The sequence below is a fragment of the Macaca mulatta genome, chromosome 6 (genome assembly GCF_049350105.2).
Source record: "Macaca mulatta isolate MMU2019108-1 chromosome 6, T2T-MMU8v2.0, whole genome shotgun sequence".
Lineage (NCBI taxonomy): Eukaryota > Metazoa > Chordata > Mammalia > Primates > Cercopithecidae > Macaca > Macaca mulatta.
In genome coordinates, this window is record NC_133411.1 from 23,738,597 (window position 1) to 23,757,424 (window position 18,828).

The following is an 18,828-nucleotide window of genomic DNA, read 5'->3' on the forward strand; positions in this document are numbered from 1 at the left end:
ATTAGGGTGTAAATCTCCACAAATGACCACTAGTAAAAGTTCTAAAAACTAAGAGAACATCATTTCACCGATGTTTATACTAGAATATTTATTGCATGCATTTTGGTATTTATTCTACTGAGTTATGTCTGTTTATATAAGCCAATAATTTTTTCTAAATTTAAAAATAAAATCAATAGTAACATAATTTTGAAAGTTGTGTTGTGCTTTTTGAGAGTTATACAACATTTGATACAAAATTATTTGTATTGTGTTTCTACTTCAAGCTAAGAAACTTGTCTTTAGAAATTGCATTTATTTTCGTAGGTCATAAAATATAATGCCATATATATGCCTATGGCTTGATGAGTAATTTCTGCTTAAAGTAATTTGAAAAGCTAGTGAAATACAATGCAGTGAATGTTGTATTCCATCCAATAGAGTCATCTATTGTTTCATAGGTTTGCCTGTTTTTAATATTATACTAGAACTAAAACAACTGCTTAACATTATAAAAGAAAATACTATATAGTGTCTGAGAAACACAAATAGTTGTCCTTATACTAGCAAAAATAAGTCATGGAGGGTTACAGAATTGTAGTAAGAAATTTAATACAGTCCTGGGAAAATATAAAAACTAGTTTTCTGCATTTTAAGAAACAAAACTGCCAAGATGTTGCAAGATACAAATGGTGGAAAGAGATCATGCTCTAGAATGAATTGTTTTGTGGTAAAATTAAAGTTTAGTTACTGTGTGTACTGGGAAGAAAGGAAATTATGATATGGTCAGTAGATGGGGAATTAGCACACTTGCTATTTATTTATATTAATACCTAGAAAACAAATGATAGTGTCCAAATTGTTCACATCACAAGTACTTAAGTTCCTCTGGATCACCCAACTCATGTTCCAAGTTATGCATTGGACAAGAAATAAACAGGTTGTTCACATGATTAAATGACTTATTAACTTGGGATAATATAAAATAATGGTATCTGTGAAATAAGAGAAAGATTACTAAAGCCAATGTTAACCGACCTGTGCTTAAAGTGCCAGGTCTTTGATTCATCTGTGTGATTCTAATTCTTCTGGTCCTAATTTATATCCTTAATAATGAATTAGGAATAATAAAACCCTCCCAGAGATTACTGTGAGAGTCTACTGACAAAATATGTTTGCAAGGTGAATTATGAAGCTTCATCCCAACTTTTTATGTATGTATGTATGTATGTGTGTATGTATGTATGTATGTAGGTATGTATGTATGTATGTATGTATTTGAGATTTAGTCTCCTTCTGTTGCTTTGGCCAGAGTGCAAAAGTTTCATCAGTTCACTGCAGCCTCAAACTCCTGGGCTTAAGTGATCTTTCTGCCTCAGCCTCCCAAGTAGTTAGGATTACTGGCATGCTCCATCATGCCCAGCCAATTCTGTATTTTTATTTCTGTAGAGACGAGGTCTCTCTGTTTTACCCAGGCTGGTGTCAAACCCTTGGTTTCAAGCAATCCTCCTGCCTTGGCCTCCCAAAGTACTAGCTTACAGTCATGAACCACCATGCCTGGTCCACTCAAACATTAAAAATGTGAATTTAACTCTAATTTCAATGCTAAGGCAATACTGGAAGGTAGTTTAGGCATATTCTGAACACAGAGAAAGGAGGGTAAACTCATAGAGCGTCTGAGGTATAGAAGACTTTTGAGTTAATAGACTTTGAAAGTGGCAAAATCTTTACTCCTTAAGCTACATTAAAAAAATTAATTAACCTCCACTGGGGACTTTTCAGTATATTTCATACTAATTATTTCTTCTGAAAGCCTTAACATAGGCAAATTTCTTTGCCCCTTTTAAATTATTTATTCTCAAAGTTTCTTTTATTATAACTCTCTCTGAGAGAAATTCCCCAAAGAATGGAGTCAACACAAAATGCCTTTTTTAACGTATGTGTAATATGATTTTATCTAACATAGAATTAGATACTATTTTCAACATTGACTTGTTTTATGCTTATTATTTTATGTAATATGATATAACATAAATATAAAAATGTAAACTATGTACTTTCATAATAGAATTAATTATTTTGAGTAGGCATATATGTTTAAAATGACACGCATTTTCTTAAAACTAACAATTTATTACAACTACTAAATCTACTGTGCCTATTTTTACAATATGTGAATAATGATGTAGCTGCACTGTGTTAGTCATCTTGTACCATTTTAGCAATTCCTGTCATTGTTCTGTGATTTTGAAAATGTTTTAATAAGAATGCACACATAACATAAAGTTCATTTTTATGTAAACAGGGTAATTAATACAGAAATCTCAACCTCTCTTTACTGTCAAGATCAATATGCTTATAACTTATAAAAATCCTGGCTTACTGCCTTGAACAACTTAGAAAACATTAGGTAATTGGCTTTCAGCACAATAAATGTATTTATATAGCATGTAGATGAGATTCAAGAAATATTATACTGTATAAGAAGTGCTGGAGGATATGATACTGAGTTGCCTATTTTTTTTCTCTGTGTGATAATAAAGAAAACAAATTATGACAATGTTTGAATAGAAAAAAAGGCAATTAATCTTAGTATAAGAGAATAAAAATTCATGTAGTTGATCACAATTGCAATCTATTCTATCTTTCTCTTGGGGAAACATGTCGTTTTTATATATGCTCATCAAAGTTTAATTGGAATATAAGTGTACTTATTGACTCTCCTCCCTCATAATATTTGAAAATACTATGCACATCTCCAAATACAAAGCTGTAGTTACTTAAACATTATGCCTTTGCTCTGTAAACGTTTCACTTTCAAAATCTCAAAAGTGTCAATATTACTATATTTAGAAAAACTTTTAAAAATCATGTAAATAGATAGTATTTGTTAATGAAAAAAATGTAAGTTTACTTTTCATTTTATTCTATTTTCAACCTTCAGGTTGGTCATTTAATGGCCTTTTCCAGTAGGAACATTTTTGTTTCTCTGGGACATTTTATTTATTTATTGTTCTTTAGTGCTTTATTCCTATATGATTTCTCCATTTTCTACTATTGGGTCTCTTATTACTCAGATGGCAGATGTCCTGAATAATTGTCCATTTATTTTCTTTCTGAGTAAAGTTTGGTCAAAATCCTAACAAAAACTCTTCCTGTGGAGACTATAATACTCTATATCATAGTTCTTAGTTTTGAATTTGTTCTTAGTAATGAATTTGGGGAACTCAACTTTCAGTGTATATGTTTTTACTTTATTCTCTTGCTTTTATTTTGAAAACCTATCCTTAAATACATTTGGTTTTCTCTACTAACAGACACCAAAGGAACTTCTGGGAAAAAAAATGAAACTGCCATCTTCGATCTACATTAGGGAGGGACATTCGTATAAATATGAAAGCATGAAGTCAAGAGAAAAATCGGGAAATTTAATGGACATATATATATATATATTTCTGTATAGCGAGACTTTCCTCATAATATATACTATTACATAGTATATGTTATAATATTCAAACTTATATAAGTTTTGAGAGTGAGTCCCTTTCTGTTGCTTTGGCCACAGTTCAGGGGTTTCATCAGTTCACTGCAGTCTCAAACTCCTGGGCTCAAGTGATCCTTCTGCCTTGGATATTATAATATATAATATAAATATAATATAATATATATTTATAATATATGACATATAAACGTTTTTATATATTTATAATATATATTTTATATATTATAAAATACATATTTTTATATAATACATAGATATAAAGTCTATATATAGAAATATATATTTCTATGTCTATATATAGAGAGAGAAATATATGTGTATATATATGTATATACAGACTTTCCTTATCAGCCCACTGTCACTTCCCTACCAGAGGCACCCTGTGCCACCAGTCCCTGACAGTGACCGGACCCTGTAGAGATGCACCATAAGTGTTGCATCTGAGGCTTCCTAGCTTTCTTCCTGCCATTTCAAGACTTAGATTTCTCAGGGCCACTGGTTATGTAATACTTGGCGTATCTGCTTTTCATCTTCAAGAATTTATTAATGATGTCTCCTCTACAAATTATTTGCTAGCTGGATTAATAATATTAATAAAACATTTTATTTGTTTCTTAGGATGCAGTGAGGGCTAGTATGTGCATATACAACCTGCCATCTTTAACCAGAAGCATCCCTTTATTTGTAAGTGTAGCAAAATCAGAATTTAGTACTAATTTTATATTTCTAAAAAGAAAAGGATTACTTCCAAGTGTTGAGACTGAATTGACCTTGGGCTAAATTTCATATTATTATTATTATTATTATTATTATTTTTAAGATGGAGTTTCACTCTTGTTACTCAGGCTGTAGTGCAATGGCATGATCTCAGCTCACTGCAACCTCTGCCTCCCAGGTTCAAGTGATTCTCCTGCCTCAGCCTCCCGAATAGCTGGGATTTCTGGAGCACGCTGCCACGCCCAGCATTTTTTTATGTGTTTTGAGTAAAGACGGGGTTTCACCATGTTGGCCAGGGTGGTCTTAAACTCCCGAAATCAGGTGGTCCACCCACCTCGGCCTCTCAAAGTGCTGGAATTACAGGTGTGAGCCACCGCGCCCAGCCTCGTATTCAAATTTCATAACTAAATCAATCTAATTGCAGAGTGTGTTGGCACTACCGAGAGGAAAATGAGTAAGAAAGTTCCTGCTCTCAGAGGACCAGCATTATAATTGAGGAGATTCAATAACTACTATAAAGTGACTAGGATATTAGGAAGAATTAGGGAAATATTATTAGAAATGAGCACACACAAGTCCAATGGGCCACATAGACTAAGATACACACACAGAAATCCAAAATGACTTAGAAAAGTGTCAATCAAGATGAATTTTGTGAATTTAGTTCATTTATTATGGTTAATAAACACGGGGAAGGTCCTGTTGCAGATGTTATTTTTGAGAGAACATAAGCAAAGGCATTGGCAAGACAGCATGTGTGGGTTTCAGGTCACTGAGTAGGTTCCTTTGGTTGAAGTATAGAATACACTCAGAGAAAAGGAAAAACGTTGCTGGCAGAAATTCTCAGTTTGAGAGTTCCTTTCTTACTGGGCATTGCTGGTCTCATATATTTTGCTTAGACAATTAAACCTTCTAGGCCAAAATAATATCCCAATTCGTGTGTATATTTCTCTAACTGGCATAAATCAACCAAACAAAACATAAAATTCCAGTAGCTACTTTTAGGAACTTTTCACATGAACATGATTGTTCATCTAAGATACTAATTATAATCATACCAGAAATCATTCACATTTGGAGATCTCTTTCCCCCATTTCCCCCATGTCTCCCTCCCTTCTCTCAGAGGACTGTTTAATGTATACAATCCCCCTCTTTTGGTAACTTATTTCAGGAATGAATAACCAATGGTGTTTTAATCATATAATTAGATGGAATTGTTATGGGTCTGAGTTATTGTTATACTACATGTAATATCTCCGTGGGTGTTAAATGGGTTTTCCTAGATTTAAGCTTTCTCTCAAACCTGGAATGTAAAGAAAATTAGACTTTTATGATATTTATTTCATATCTGTCTGTAGATAGCTCTTCCTCAATTATTTTAGTATTTTTCTTGTTTTTCTCTTCTAAGGAAACTTTGCTCTGTTACTTACACACACTGTAGTGTATCTATTTAGTCTAGATAAATATTTTTAAAATGTCCAAAAGAAAAGAAAATATCCTTTTTATCCATTACCAAAACTAATTCAGAAAAAAGTTTCACAATTGCTTGGCAATGGCCTATGTTCCTCAATAACAATAGCTAGACTCAGAGATCTTGGCATGAATTCACAAATTTTTAAGGCATTTGATGTATTAGTATAGATGTTTATGTATGTTAAAATGAGTTCATGCAATAGTCTTGATTAATATGCAACTTTTTGAACAAATTAGAATGACTAAATTTTAACTTAAAAACAACTTTTTTCTTAGCACAGTAAAAATAATAGTGCAATCTTTCAGCTAGTACAAGCCTTGGGTCCGATTTCTAATGATTTTAATGTTTTAAATTCCCTACATTTGTTCTATATACATTCCCTACATTTGTTCTATAGGGTCCATGTGCTGTCATTGTTTCTACAAATTGTTTAGGATTTGTTACAAAATAAAAAATATGTTAAACTAAATAAAATTTTAATCATGAATGACTTGTATTAATGAATGTCTTTTAGTAGAGTGAAATCTTAGGAATCCTTGTAATACTGCAAATCATAAACATTAAATATATTGGGTAAAGTGGTTATCTTAACATCTTCAGTCAAATTTACTACCTTTAACTTACATTAAACTGTGATTCTTTAGATACTTGGATCATTTCCCAGTAAGAAAAATATATGGATATTGGCTACCAAATATGATTTTAAATGCCCTTCATTTCTACATACATTTTGGTTAAAGCTTAATATACTATGCAGATACAGATCTTTCTAAATAGTAATGCACACATGTTTCTTTATTTTACCACCTTTGACCAAGATGGATTCAATGTTCCCCCAAACTTGATTAATAAAATAGGCTGCTTTCTAACTCCAGATTTCTGACTTCCCTTTTCTTAAAGCATGTACCTTTCAGAAAACTTACTAGAAAACTTCCAATTGTATAATCTTTCTCTGCTCTTTTGACATGTAAATATTTTCACAACCTCAACATTTGACAATCCATACACATTTTTCTGGAAGATCAGGAGTCATCCCTTTGAAATGTAATCATTAAGAGAAATGAGGCCCTTATCTTTCTGCCTCCTAAGACAGTAGGAGCTGATATAGCACCAGTTAACAAACCCAGACGACCTGTATTAGTCTGTTCTTGCACTGCTGTAAAGAATGACCTGAGACTGGGTAATTTATAAATAAAAGATGTTTAATTGACTCATAATTCCACAGGTTGTGTAAGAAGCATGACTGGGGAGGCCTCAGGAAACTTTCAATCATAGCAGAAGAGGAAACAGGCACTTGTGACATGGCCAGAGGAAGAGGAAGGGAGAGAAGATGGAATGGCTACACACTTTTTAAATTTTTTTTTTTTTTTTGATACGGAGTTTCACTCTCGTTGCCCAGGCTGGATTAGCAATGGCACAATCTTGGCTCACGGCAACCTCTGCCTCCCAGTTTCAAGCAATTCTCCTGCCTCAGCCTCCTGAGTAGCTGGGATTACAGGCATGTGGCACCATGCTTGGCTAATTTTGTGTATTTAGTAGAGACGAGGGTTCACCATGTTGGTGAGACTGGTCTCGAACTCCCGACCTCAGGTCTCAAAAAGTGCTAGGATTACAGGCATGAGCCACTGTGCCCGGCCAGCTACACACTTTTAAACAACCAGATCTCGTGAGACCTCACTGTGGCAAGAACAGCAAGGGATAAATCCAACCCCACAATCCAGTCATCTCCCACGAGGCCTCGTCTCCAACATTGGGGATTACAATTCGACATGATATTTGGTCAGAGACACAAATCCAAGCCATATCATTGCCTAATAACATTACCCCAAATTCTCCCCTAACTTCCTTCAGCACTTTTCTACTAAGCCATTCTGATGCTTAAAACCTCTCTCATATTTTGTTTTAGTGCAGTTCATTCCAATCAAACTCCTTATTTCAATAGTCTTGAATAAAGTCTTTCTTTCCTGTTTAATTCCATCTAGAACAATTTTACATTGACATTTTCTAAAAAATGATATAAAATATATGCCCATGAAAAGAAAATCTATTATTCTTAGTTTCCAACTATCTAGAGTTATTTTATTATCAGGGAAAAAATTATTACTTAAATGTGATTATTCATATATATTTTTACAGAGTAACTGAAATATGCATGAAAGATAAATATTTTGTCTATTGTTCATTAAGATGAAAAACCAATAATATAATGCATTTATTGTGTTGTTTAATATGATGACAGGTTATATTTTAATGCTAAAAATAGAAGTCTTAATTGAATATTAAGGTTAATTTAAAAGCTTATTAATAAATAAAATTTTAAAAAGCAAATTTGAGGGCATACTATAATTTTTTAAAAATTGAGAAATGTGATTTACTTAAAATTTGAGCTTCTTTTCTATAAACTGATGAAGTCATCCTGTGCCTAGAAAATAGAGGATACTTTTTATTACCAAAATGTTTATAAACTCTTTGAACTTCTAAAATAGCTAACTTATTTTGATCAAAAATGCCTTTAAAAGGTTACATTTATAAATATTGTAATGTGTTATTAATTTTCAAAAAATATATTATCTGTAACTGTATCTGCCCTTTAGTTGTTACAGCTTGTTGCCTCTGAAACCCTTTCTTGATTTTGTGTTACTAAAATTTACTCCTGGTGTCTTTTAGACCAAACCTATCCCTATCTACCTTTGTTAGAGTGGCTTTGACTGAAAACAGGTCACTAAGGTTCCCTAATGACTGGTATTGACTTTGTAGCACAAAAGCCTATTGGCTGCTGTCTACATATAGAATATGTAGAATATCAAATATTGAATATGTAGCACAGAAGTCAGTTATCTCAGCAAAGTGGTACCTGCCTCCGAATAGCATTGGATTTAAGCAGGAATTTATTTCGGCCCATAGTTCTCATGAGGGAGAATGACAGATGGGGGTGGGAGAAATTGAGAGCTCTTTAGATATTGTAATGTTTCAAAGACCAAAAACAGCCTCTGTTTGAGTTCACATGCTTGAACCACTAAAGGGAAATTTTTAAATGTCTATATCTGCTCCCAAAGCTTTTTTCTTTTATGTTTTATAATGGGCATGAAAATAAGCAGACTGCATCATATTATATAGTTCAGGGAATATATGAACTAGAGATTGTCACTAAGACTACCAGGCTCATCATAAGAGAAGTTTATGGAATTAGACAAGCAGTGTTTCAAATAGAGCTGTTGTAGAAATAATACTGTCCACTGGAGGCAGAGTATATGATGCCTAAGAAGACTGTTGCATTTACATTCTGTAGACTTGTCCATTCCATTAAATATTTCTAAGAAAACAAAAAGTCGTGAAACTAGGCAATTTGCTTAATACTTCCTAATCTTCTTTTGTGGGTTATTTGGATTGGTGGATGGGATATAGGATATGTTCTTAAACTCTCTTTGCTTCCGTCTTACAGATGAACTACACTACAGTATTAGAATACACACAATAGAAAAGTCCTCTTTCATGTATAAAGCAATTATAGGTAATGGGGGCAGAAAATTAAATTCTATTAATGTATAATAATATATGAAAGAAAAAAGCATGTTGCTTTAAGAAGGGACAAATAGAGGTCATATGAAAATTTATTTGAGGATAAAAATAATTAAAAGCCAACAACCTAACACAGTTGCCTGAGATCATAAAGTTTAAGAAAACATATTTCTTTTTATTTATTTATTTATATATATATATTTAATTTATTTATTATTATTATACTTTAAGTTGTAGGGTACATGTGCATAACGTGCAGGTTTGTTACATATGTATACTTGTGCCATGTTGCTGTGCTGCACCCATCAACTCGTCATTTACATCAGGTATAACTCCCAATGCAATCCCTCCCCCCTCCCCCCTCCCCATGATAGGCCCCGGTGTGTGATGTTCCCCTTCCTGTAAGACCTAACAAGGACATTAACTAAGATCACAAAATTCAAGGCATGAATAAAAGACATTTTAATGTCTTCATTCATTATTTTTTATAACAACCCTTTTTTAATAGATTCCAATTTGAAGCATCTCAACAAAATACAATTTTATGTCATATTATGTACATCAGTCTTATTTACAAAATATACTTAATTCTAAAATTCTTAAAATCACAGAAACTTTAATTCTATGCTGTATCTTATCACATAAACGTGAACTGCTTTGGGAAAGGAATCTAAATGTCAACGTAAATGCCTTAAATATAACTCTTCTGATAACTCTTAAATGCAATTTGATCAATATTTGGGATTATGGAAGGAATGCTGAATTGCTATGAAAATTAATAGCTGAAAGTCTTATATTTAGTTTTTGTAATGCTTCCAAGAACAGGAAACAATACAAGCAAAGTGCCACAGCTGGAGTTTAAACAAATGTCCATCCTTTAAAGTTTTTCAAAGCATTTTAAACATCTTTTCTTATGGTTCTTGACAGCCGAGGGCAAACAAGGTTCTTTGTCAATTTATGACTAAGCCAATACCTATAAAGATCCTCTGAGATTACTGTAAGCTCTAACTAATGTCCATTTCCTTTATGCTACATTTGGGCATTCAAGAGTGATGTCTTCCTAGGTGGCTATCAGTCTCCCAGGCTCATTTACCTGAATACATAAAATGAAAAGTGATGAGCTTTTGGGGTGGACTTAATATTTGGCACATTAAAAGCTAATTTATTATAGATTAATATGACCTTAACAATACCACGTTTTCTTCATTTCATTTTACTTTTCAAGTAAGAATAAAAAGACCTTATGGGATAAGGACAAGCTGACTTAAACAGATTATGGATTGTCAAGTTTCATATGTGTGTGTATTTTAAATATATATATATATATACACACACACATGTAATCCCCAAGAAGTTGAAATCTATGAATGATATGGATTCTAGAACATACTAAAGATCTAACTTTGGCTTGAAGAGTAAGAAGTCTTTATTATTTTACTTAGGTAAAACAATGCAATATTTCTTTTTCACATAAAAGTGAGTTTTGCCTAAAATATCAATCCAAAAATATAAATGTGCTCTGATGAGCAAATAAAATTTAGGTGAGGAGAATATAGACACAAATTTTATTTCTTAATAAAAAGACAATTGATTTTTTAAAATTACATAAAGCCATGTTTTATAAGATTTGATAAAAATGTCAGAATACACACACACACACACACACACAAAACACACACATTAGGTATTGGCATAGATTCACAGATATTCCAGCATCATTGAAGACATACATCATCTAGGTATTTTCTACAAGTACCTGAAAAGATGCTGGCCTAGAAGCCACTGAAAACCTATCAAAAACTCTTACTCCTGGAGGATGCGCTTATTCTAAGAGTAGGCTCAGGATTCATTTGCCAAGAACCTCAACCTTAACACTTTTGAACTTGCAATAATAGACTCAACCAAATTAAAGCCTGTATGAGCTGACACGTTTTGCTTAAATAAAAGCAACTATAAAACTATGTCTACAATAGTAATGTAACTTACTTCAAATGATCATAATTTTTGTTTGAAAATATACCAAAATCTTTTAAGCTTCTTTCATATAAAGTTTAAAGGTTTGAAGCAAAATTAGTTTATATCTATACATATATACATATAATTATTAATATATATTTTCATAAGCATCTCACTTCCAAAGTAAATCTTTGTACATGTAATATTACCTTTCAATTTCCAAAAGCCCTGATTAGATGGATGGATGGATAGATAAATAGACACATACATACATACATACATACATACATACATACATAGATTTAAATATATATACATATATACACACACATATATACATATAAACTGGTTTAACAAAATGGCATCTCTAGGTTTAGGGAAGCAGCTGGTTTGACAGTTGCTGTATTAATAGTGGGAAAGACAAAATTGTGGTCAAGAACACAAAAGCAAACCTAACTTGCATGCAAAACATCACATGAGACTCTATATAACTCATTGCAGCACAGTACTTTTTAATCCATAGTCTTAAACATAAGTATGTCTAACACCTCTGGGAATGTAAAAATAGCATATTTAATAGCTTGACCTTAAAATCCTTGCTCAAATGTTAATGTGAAAAACAAAATCTCTCTAGTTACTGAAGAGACAGACTGGCATTAGACCTGGTTTGGTTGGGATGATGCTACATTCTGTGATAGAGCGAGCTATAGAGGGTTGCAGTGCTGGGATTAGAGTCGTGTTCTTCTATGGTAGCACCAGGAACAGAGTGATGTCACTCAGCAGAGGATGTTGCTCTATGGTGGTGCTGGGAACAGAGCACTGTGTCTTTCTGTATGACAGAGTTATGAACCACAGAGTGTTGCAGATGAGAAGAACTTGTGTTGCCAGGGAGGTTTTCCAAATAAGGTGACATTCCACATGAGATCTGAATGGATAAACAAGGAACTCTGGGAAAGGCATTCCAAAAAGTGGAAAGTTATTGCTCAAAACTCAAAGGCAATATAAAATATAAAAGAAATTAAATAACTCCAAGGAAGTTATTATCATCTGTTAGTAATGCATTCATTCAACAAATATGTATTGAATGCCAGCCATTTGAATGCAGACATGTCTTTTAAAAAACATCAAAATTTGGGTTTACTAGTTTTTTTGAATGTTGAGGACATGTGCAACTACTTGCCTGACCATTACTTTTCCTTTTGCCCCACATAAATCAGAGGAGAATTTCTCTTTTTTGCTTATTCATTTTTTTGTGCCAATACATTAAGTATTTTATAAATATATGTGAAAATAGTAAATATATTATGTAAAATACATTATCAATGGAATTAGTGCCCTGCCTAAACAATTATTTTGGTTTATGACTGATAAATTTTTTTAAATGTCCTGAGGTTTTCCTGTGCAGGTCAGAGGTCTAAATAAGCACTCATTTAAAGATTGATTTATCTTATCAATATCATGGTCAATATAAATCAATCAAATAAAACCAATAATATCAGGAAACATAAGAAAGCAAAAATCTCCATATTTTATAGATTTCAAAACTCAGAACAAAATTACTTTTTAAAAAATGAAAATAGCATGGCCACTAAAACTTAGAGAAGTTAAATCAGATAACTTGAGATTTAAGCAAGAGGCAGCAATGAAAGGCACCAAAGAGGTAAGGGACGGAAAAGCTTGGGAAGAGTGTCAGATGAGAAAACTTGTTCTTCACTTCTCCTGTGTTCATACAGAGGGACGTTTAGTCCGGTAACACTTCAGGCTTCCTGTCCTACCCCTTTCTTTGGTATGACCCAGGGGAGTAAGAGAGACTCACTAAATAGTGATTTGGGGAGAAACCTGGACATGAATGAATAAGGCTCCTCTGACTTCTCTTCTAATCAGCCTGCCTGAAAGACGGTGCCTTCTGGTCTGTTGAGAAGTTTGAAGATGTGTTGGTTAATTTTACTCTAGTGTGACTATAAGGAAATCACATATTACACTTACATCCCATCCACCAATCTTTCATCAGTCATTAAAAAAACTTACACTTGACCCCCACTTGTTCGTTCCCTACTTTTGTTTCTCAACTGCTTCTGTACCATTAGTAGTTTTGTGACTTTGGGCAAAACACAAATACTGACCCTGCCTCAATGCATTCATCTGTAAAATGAAGATAATTTTTTGAGGGTTAAATTAATATTATTAACATTCATCAGTGCTTAGCCATATTTGGCACATAGTAAGCACTATGTAAATGTAGTTAAATAAACATTATTTAGTTGTTCCTTTACAACTCCAACAGTGAGGCCAGAGAGGTATCCTTGCTTCATCTCATTCAAGTCTTTATTGACCAAAGAAAGAAATGTGAAAATTGTTCAAAGCACAGCAGAATGCAGTGTGTATCCTGGATTGTAGGGAAGTACAAAGAAGAGTTATGTTGGCTGTTGCAGCAGTCTACACAAGATGTGATGCTGACACGAGCTAGAACAACAATTTTACAAAGATAGATAGAGTATAGTGGAGACATTGTTTGGGAAATCCTTTCTCACACTGTACTATAGTTTACAACACTTATTACAAACTTCTCAACCACTCCTTGTCATTAGGAAGAGATTTTTCACTGTAGTCAGGCTGCTCTCTCGGTCACCTCCAGGCAGCCTATTTTTTTTCTCACATAGATACCTCTTATATGTAGCAGATTGAATGATGTTCCACAACAATATCTCTCTATGTCCTAATTAATGGAAACTGGGAATGTTACCTCTTAGGGAAAAGGTCTTCACAGAATTAACAAAGTTAAAATCTTAAAATAAGGAGATCATCCTGGATGATCTGAGTGAGTCCAAAATCCAATGACATGTCCTTCCAAGACAAAAGTAGAGGGGAATTTGAGACAGACAGAATAAGAGAATACACAAAGGAGAAAAGGTGTCAATTTTACCAAAAAAGGAAATGTTAGAGTGAAGTAGCCATAAGCCAAGGAAGTCAGGAACACTAATGACTACCAGAAACTTTATAAGGCAAGTTACAGAATCTCGACTAGGTCACTTAAGGAAATATGGCCTTGAGATACTTTGATTACAGACTTCTGGCCTCTAAAATTATGAGAGAATATATTTGTTAACCACCCATTTGTATGGGCAGTCACAGGAAGCTAACGCAGATATTGGCATCTGGAAGTCAGGTTCTGCTACGACAAATGCCAAAAAATAGGAATCTGGCTTCTAAATTTCGTAACGGTTAAAGACTGGAAGAATTTGGAGAAGCACAACAGAAAATTCCTGAATTTTCTTGAAAAGACTGTTGGTAGAAATATGAATGTCAGGTTAATTCTGATGTGCACTTAGATGGAATTGAGAAACATGGTAGAGAAAGTCTCTAATGCCTTAGAGAATAAATAAATTTCATAAATTGAATATTGGTATGAATATGAATGTTAAATGCATGATGGAGAGGACTCAGAAGTATATATTTTTGGAAGCCGAGGGAAAGGTAATCCTTGTTATATAGTGGTCAGAATCTTGGCTGAATCATGTTTCCCTCTTCGATGAGATGTAGAACTTTTAAGTGATGACTTTAGCTGAGGAGGTTTCCAAACAAAATGTTAAGAGCGCAGCCTGTTTTTTCTTTACTGCTTATTGGAAACTGTGAGAGGAAAAACTAAATAAATTGAAGAAGTAACTATTAAGCAAAAAGCAACCAGCATTTGATGACTGAAGAGGTTCTAAGCCTGTACAAATTGCGAAGAATACTACAATTAGAAAATTCACTGTTGGAAACGTGTGCTGTTAAGAGAAGTCCAAAGGTGTTACTGGACAACTTTCTCCCAAAGGTTTACAAATTAAGAATTTACTTTTAAATCTCATTATAAGCTGAGAATAGAAATGGTATTACCCAGAGGAAAAAAAATCTGTGGATGACTCTTGTCTAATGATATGAATCATTGTGATTCACACAGGAGAACCACTAGGTTTTTGAGACTGTTATAGCAGGCATACTGCTAGCTTGGATCGAAAGGAACATGAGATGATAATATAACGGAAAACTGCAGGATTTTCAAAATTCTAAGAAACAGAAATATAGAGCTACTCAGCTATTAATGTGTGTGAACCTTCAAGGAAAAGGAAGAATTACTGAAAGGCAGAGGCTGGCGGAGCAATGGGTGTAGAAAGTAAAGTACATGAAATCTCATGCCCACAGCAGTGAGCCCCAGGCCGAGAGAAAGGAGCTGTGAGTTACAAAATATTAATTACTCTGAGACCCTGAAACTTAATGGAATTTGTCTTGTTAGATTTCAAACTTGCTTGGGACTGGTGACCTTTTCATTGTTTACAATTTCTGCCTTTTGGAATGGGGCTGTCTATCTTATGCCAGACTGATCATTATATTTTTAAAGTAGGTAACTTGTTTTCTGGTTTCACAGGTTCATAAATGGAGAGAAATTTTGCCTCAAGATCAATCATATGCAGAGTCTCACACACATCTAAGTTAAATTCTCAGATTTTGACTTCTGAGTTGATGATATATACAGAAGATTACAAATTTAGAGTTTGTGCTATAATGGATTTAGACTTCTGAGTATGCTGGGATAGGCTGGCTATTGTTGCATATAGATTCACATAAATTTTCAAGGACTGGGGTTAGACTGTGGTAGGACTGGAAGGTGACTATCATAAAGATAATTTCACATTCTAAACCTCAGAACCTGTAAATGCTAACTTATCTGGGAAAAGAATCTCTGCAGATATAATTAGATTAAGGCTTTTCAGATTAAGATACAAGCCTGGATTATCTGGGCAGGATCTAAATCCAATGGCAAATGTCATTATATGGGAAAGGTAGAGGAATCTTTGAGTCAAACAGAAGAGGAGAAGACATACGGAAGAGGAGGATGCAGTATGACCATGGAGGCAGAGACTGGTGTGATGTGATCATAATCCAAGGAAGTCAAGGGTTGTCAATGACCACCAGAAGCTACAATAGGCAACAGAAGCATTTTCTGCTTCAGTGTCTGGAGGCAATGAGGCCTCGTCAACACACTGATTTTGGACTTCTGCCTTTTTTAGTTTTTAGAGAATTAATTAATTTTGTGTTAAACTGCCAAGTTTTTAATAATGTCTTTGGGCAGCCACAGAAAACTCATAACCTTTAATACAATCCTCTCACATTTAACCTGATATTAGGTTCTGTTTCTCTAAGTGCCTGACATAATACATCTGAGAAAGAAGATTTTTTTACAAACTTTTTATACAAAGCTGGGAATTATTTTTTTCTTTTGGACATATTAAATATAAGGTATCTCTAATATATCTAAGCAGAAATGCCATGTAGGCAGTTTGATATTTGGGTCTGAAGACTAGTGGAAATGCCAGTCCTGGAGAAATAAATATAGGGAACATTGCCATGTAGATGATATTTAGTGATATGGAGCTGTATGAAGTATCCTGTTAAAAAATGTTGTAAATAAAGAAGAGATGGTTAAGGCCTGCCCTGGAGGACTTTAAGTCAGTGAAGAGAACATTAAGTCAGTGAAGGGAACATTAAGTCAGTGAAGAAGAATAAGAAGAAAGAGCCAGTAAGGTTATGTGGTTTGTCTGCCAGATAGTGTCTAACTCCCTCCCCATCTTTAATCTCATTCCTCGCCTCCTGTCTTAGCCTTTTTCCTCTTTTGTCCTCCAACTCTTCTTGGACTCAATATTACAGAAATTGATTCATGATTATTGAATCTTTGATTTATATCGAGGATGATTGGGTTGCACATTTTATAAGATATTTTTAAGCTGGGATTTTTATTACTTTTTAAAAATTCTTTTGAAATATTACCCAAAGACAGACCTATGTGAAAATATAAGAACCATATAAATATTATCAAAATTAAGCACTATTTTCTGTCCAGTGTTCCTAGTGTACAATGGGAAAATGAGGGCATATGAGATGCCCTAGAGAGGTCAGCATCAGAGGGCACTGAGGACTGTAAAAATCTGGCTGAATCAACATTTCTCTAGTTACTCCTGTGGAGCAAAGGAGACTTTCTGTCTGATGTACTAGAAGCCAGTGCTATGACACTGGGTTTTTGAAAAAAGAAAAGTGTTCTATTACAAGCCAACCAATGAGTGCAGCTCAATTCTGTCTCCCTGCACTGGCTTTAAGGCAATAATTTTGTTAGCAAAGGTTTAGGCAGTAGATTCTGGGATTAGCAGGTGACTGGTAGAAGGGAAGGGGAGGTATGGAAAGTCCTCGGGCATGCACAGTTATCTCTTCATGCTGCCTAATGGATCACATGAACAAATTTGGAGGGAGTTAGTATAAAACATGCAGTGTAAATTCAGACTTCGATGTCAGCAAGCTTGTTCTGCCCAGACTCCAATGGGTCATATTGGTTCCAACTGATTTCAGCCAGCTTTTAAAATCTCACAGTTGGAGGAAGTTTCTGCATTTCAGCAAGTTGTTTCTTTTCTAATCTACTATCCTACAAACTCAAGATTTTCTGTTAGTCATTGGTTTATTTAACTCTATGTGGCATGGTTTCTCCCGTGCTGTCTTCCATACCTCCTAAAATAGGCCCAATAGCTTTTTTCTTCTTCAGATCCTGTTTCTTTCTTAATTATCTGCCATTTACTCTGGATCAATATAGCATTAAAATACTCATTGCTTTTCTCTTTTATGTATATAAACTTTGGAGTATCAGAGTCTGCTGGTGACCTCTCAATACTCAATATTCATATTCATCCCTCTTTTCTTTAGATGGGAATTTGGCCACCTCCTAAAAAGGTAATATCTCCTTGCCTCCCTTATAGGTAGATGTGACTGTTATTAAGATGTAGCTGGTGGAATGCAAAAATTATTATCACGTGGCAGATTTCACAAATATTCTTTCAAATAATCATGGCAAAGTCCCTGTCTTCTTTCACCCTTTCCCAATGGCTGGAATGCAGACATAATGCCAGCCTTCAAAATAGGGACTAGTAGGAGAGGAACAAGATCAAAAAGGATCTCTGTCCCATGAACACACTGAAACAAGCCAGTTTATAAGTCTACTTAAGAACATTTAAGTGAGAATTGTGTATCTTATTTTCAGCACGTTTAATTGGTGGTCATTGCAATTTACATTTGAAACTAATCGCAACTGATGCCAGGTTTATTTATTTATTTTTTTTTGGAACTGAGTTGCTTCAAGTAACAGAATATGTGTCATTGGCTTAATGGAAGTTGTCCAGCAGCAGATGGCAAGGATTTACATTACAGATTGGAATGTTGTAACCTTATAATACAATAGCAAAATAAGGTAAATCTTTCTTGTTACTTGCATATGGCAAATCAGGCACTGGTAAAGCAGTAGAATAAGAAGCAGTTATAAGATATTGCTACAGTTAAACTGTATTTCTCCAAAAATAGTAAGTTGAAGCCCTAATCCGCGGTGCTTCAGACTATGACTATATTTTGACATAGGGTCCTTAAAGGAGGTAATTAAGTTAAAATGAGGTTATTATGGTTGGCCTTAATCCAATATAATTGATGCCCTTACAAGTCAGGAGGAATATAGGACATTCACGGGGGAAGACTATATAAAGACACAGGGAGAAGATGGCCATCTAAAAGCCAAGAATAGAGACCTCAGAAGAAATCAACCCTGCTGACACCTTGATATTGGAATTCTAGCCCCCAGGATTTTAATAAAATGAAGATATATTGTGCATT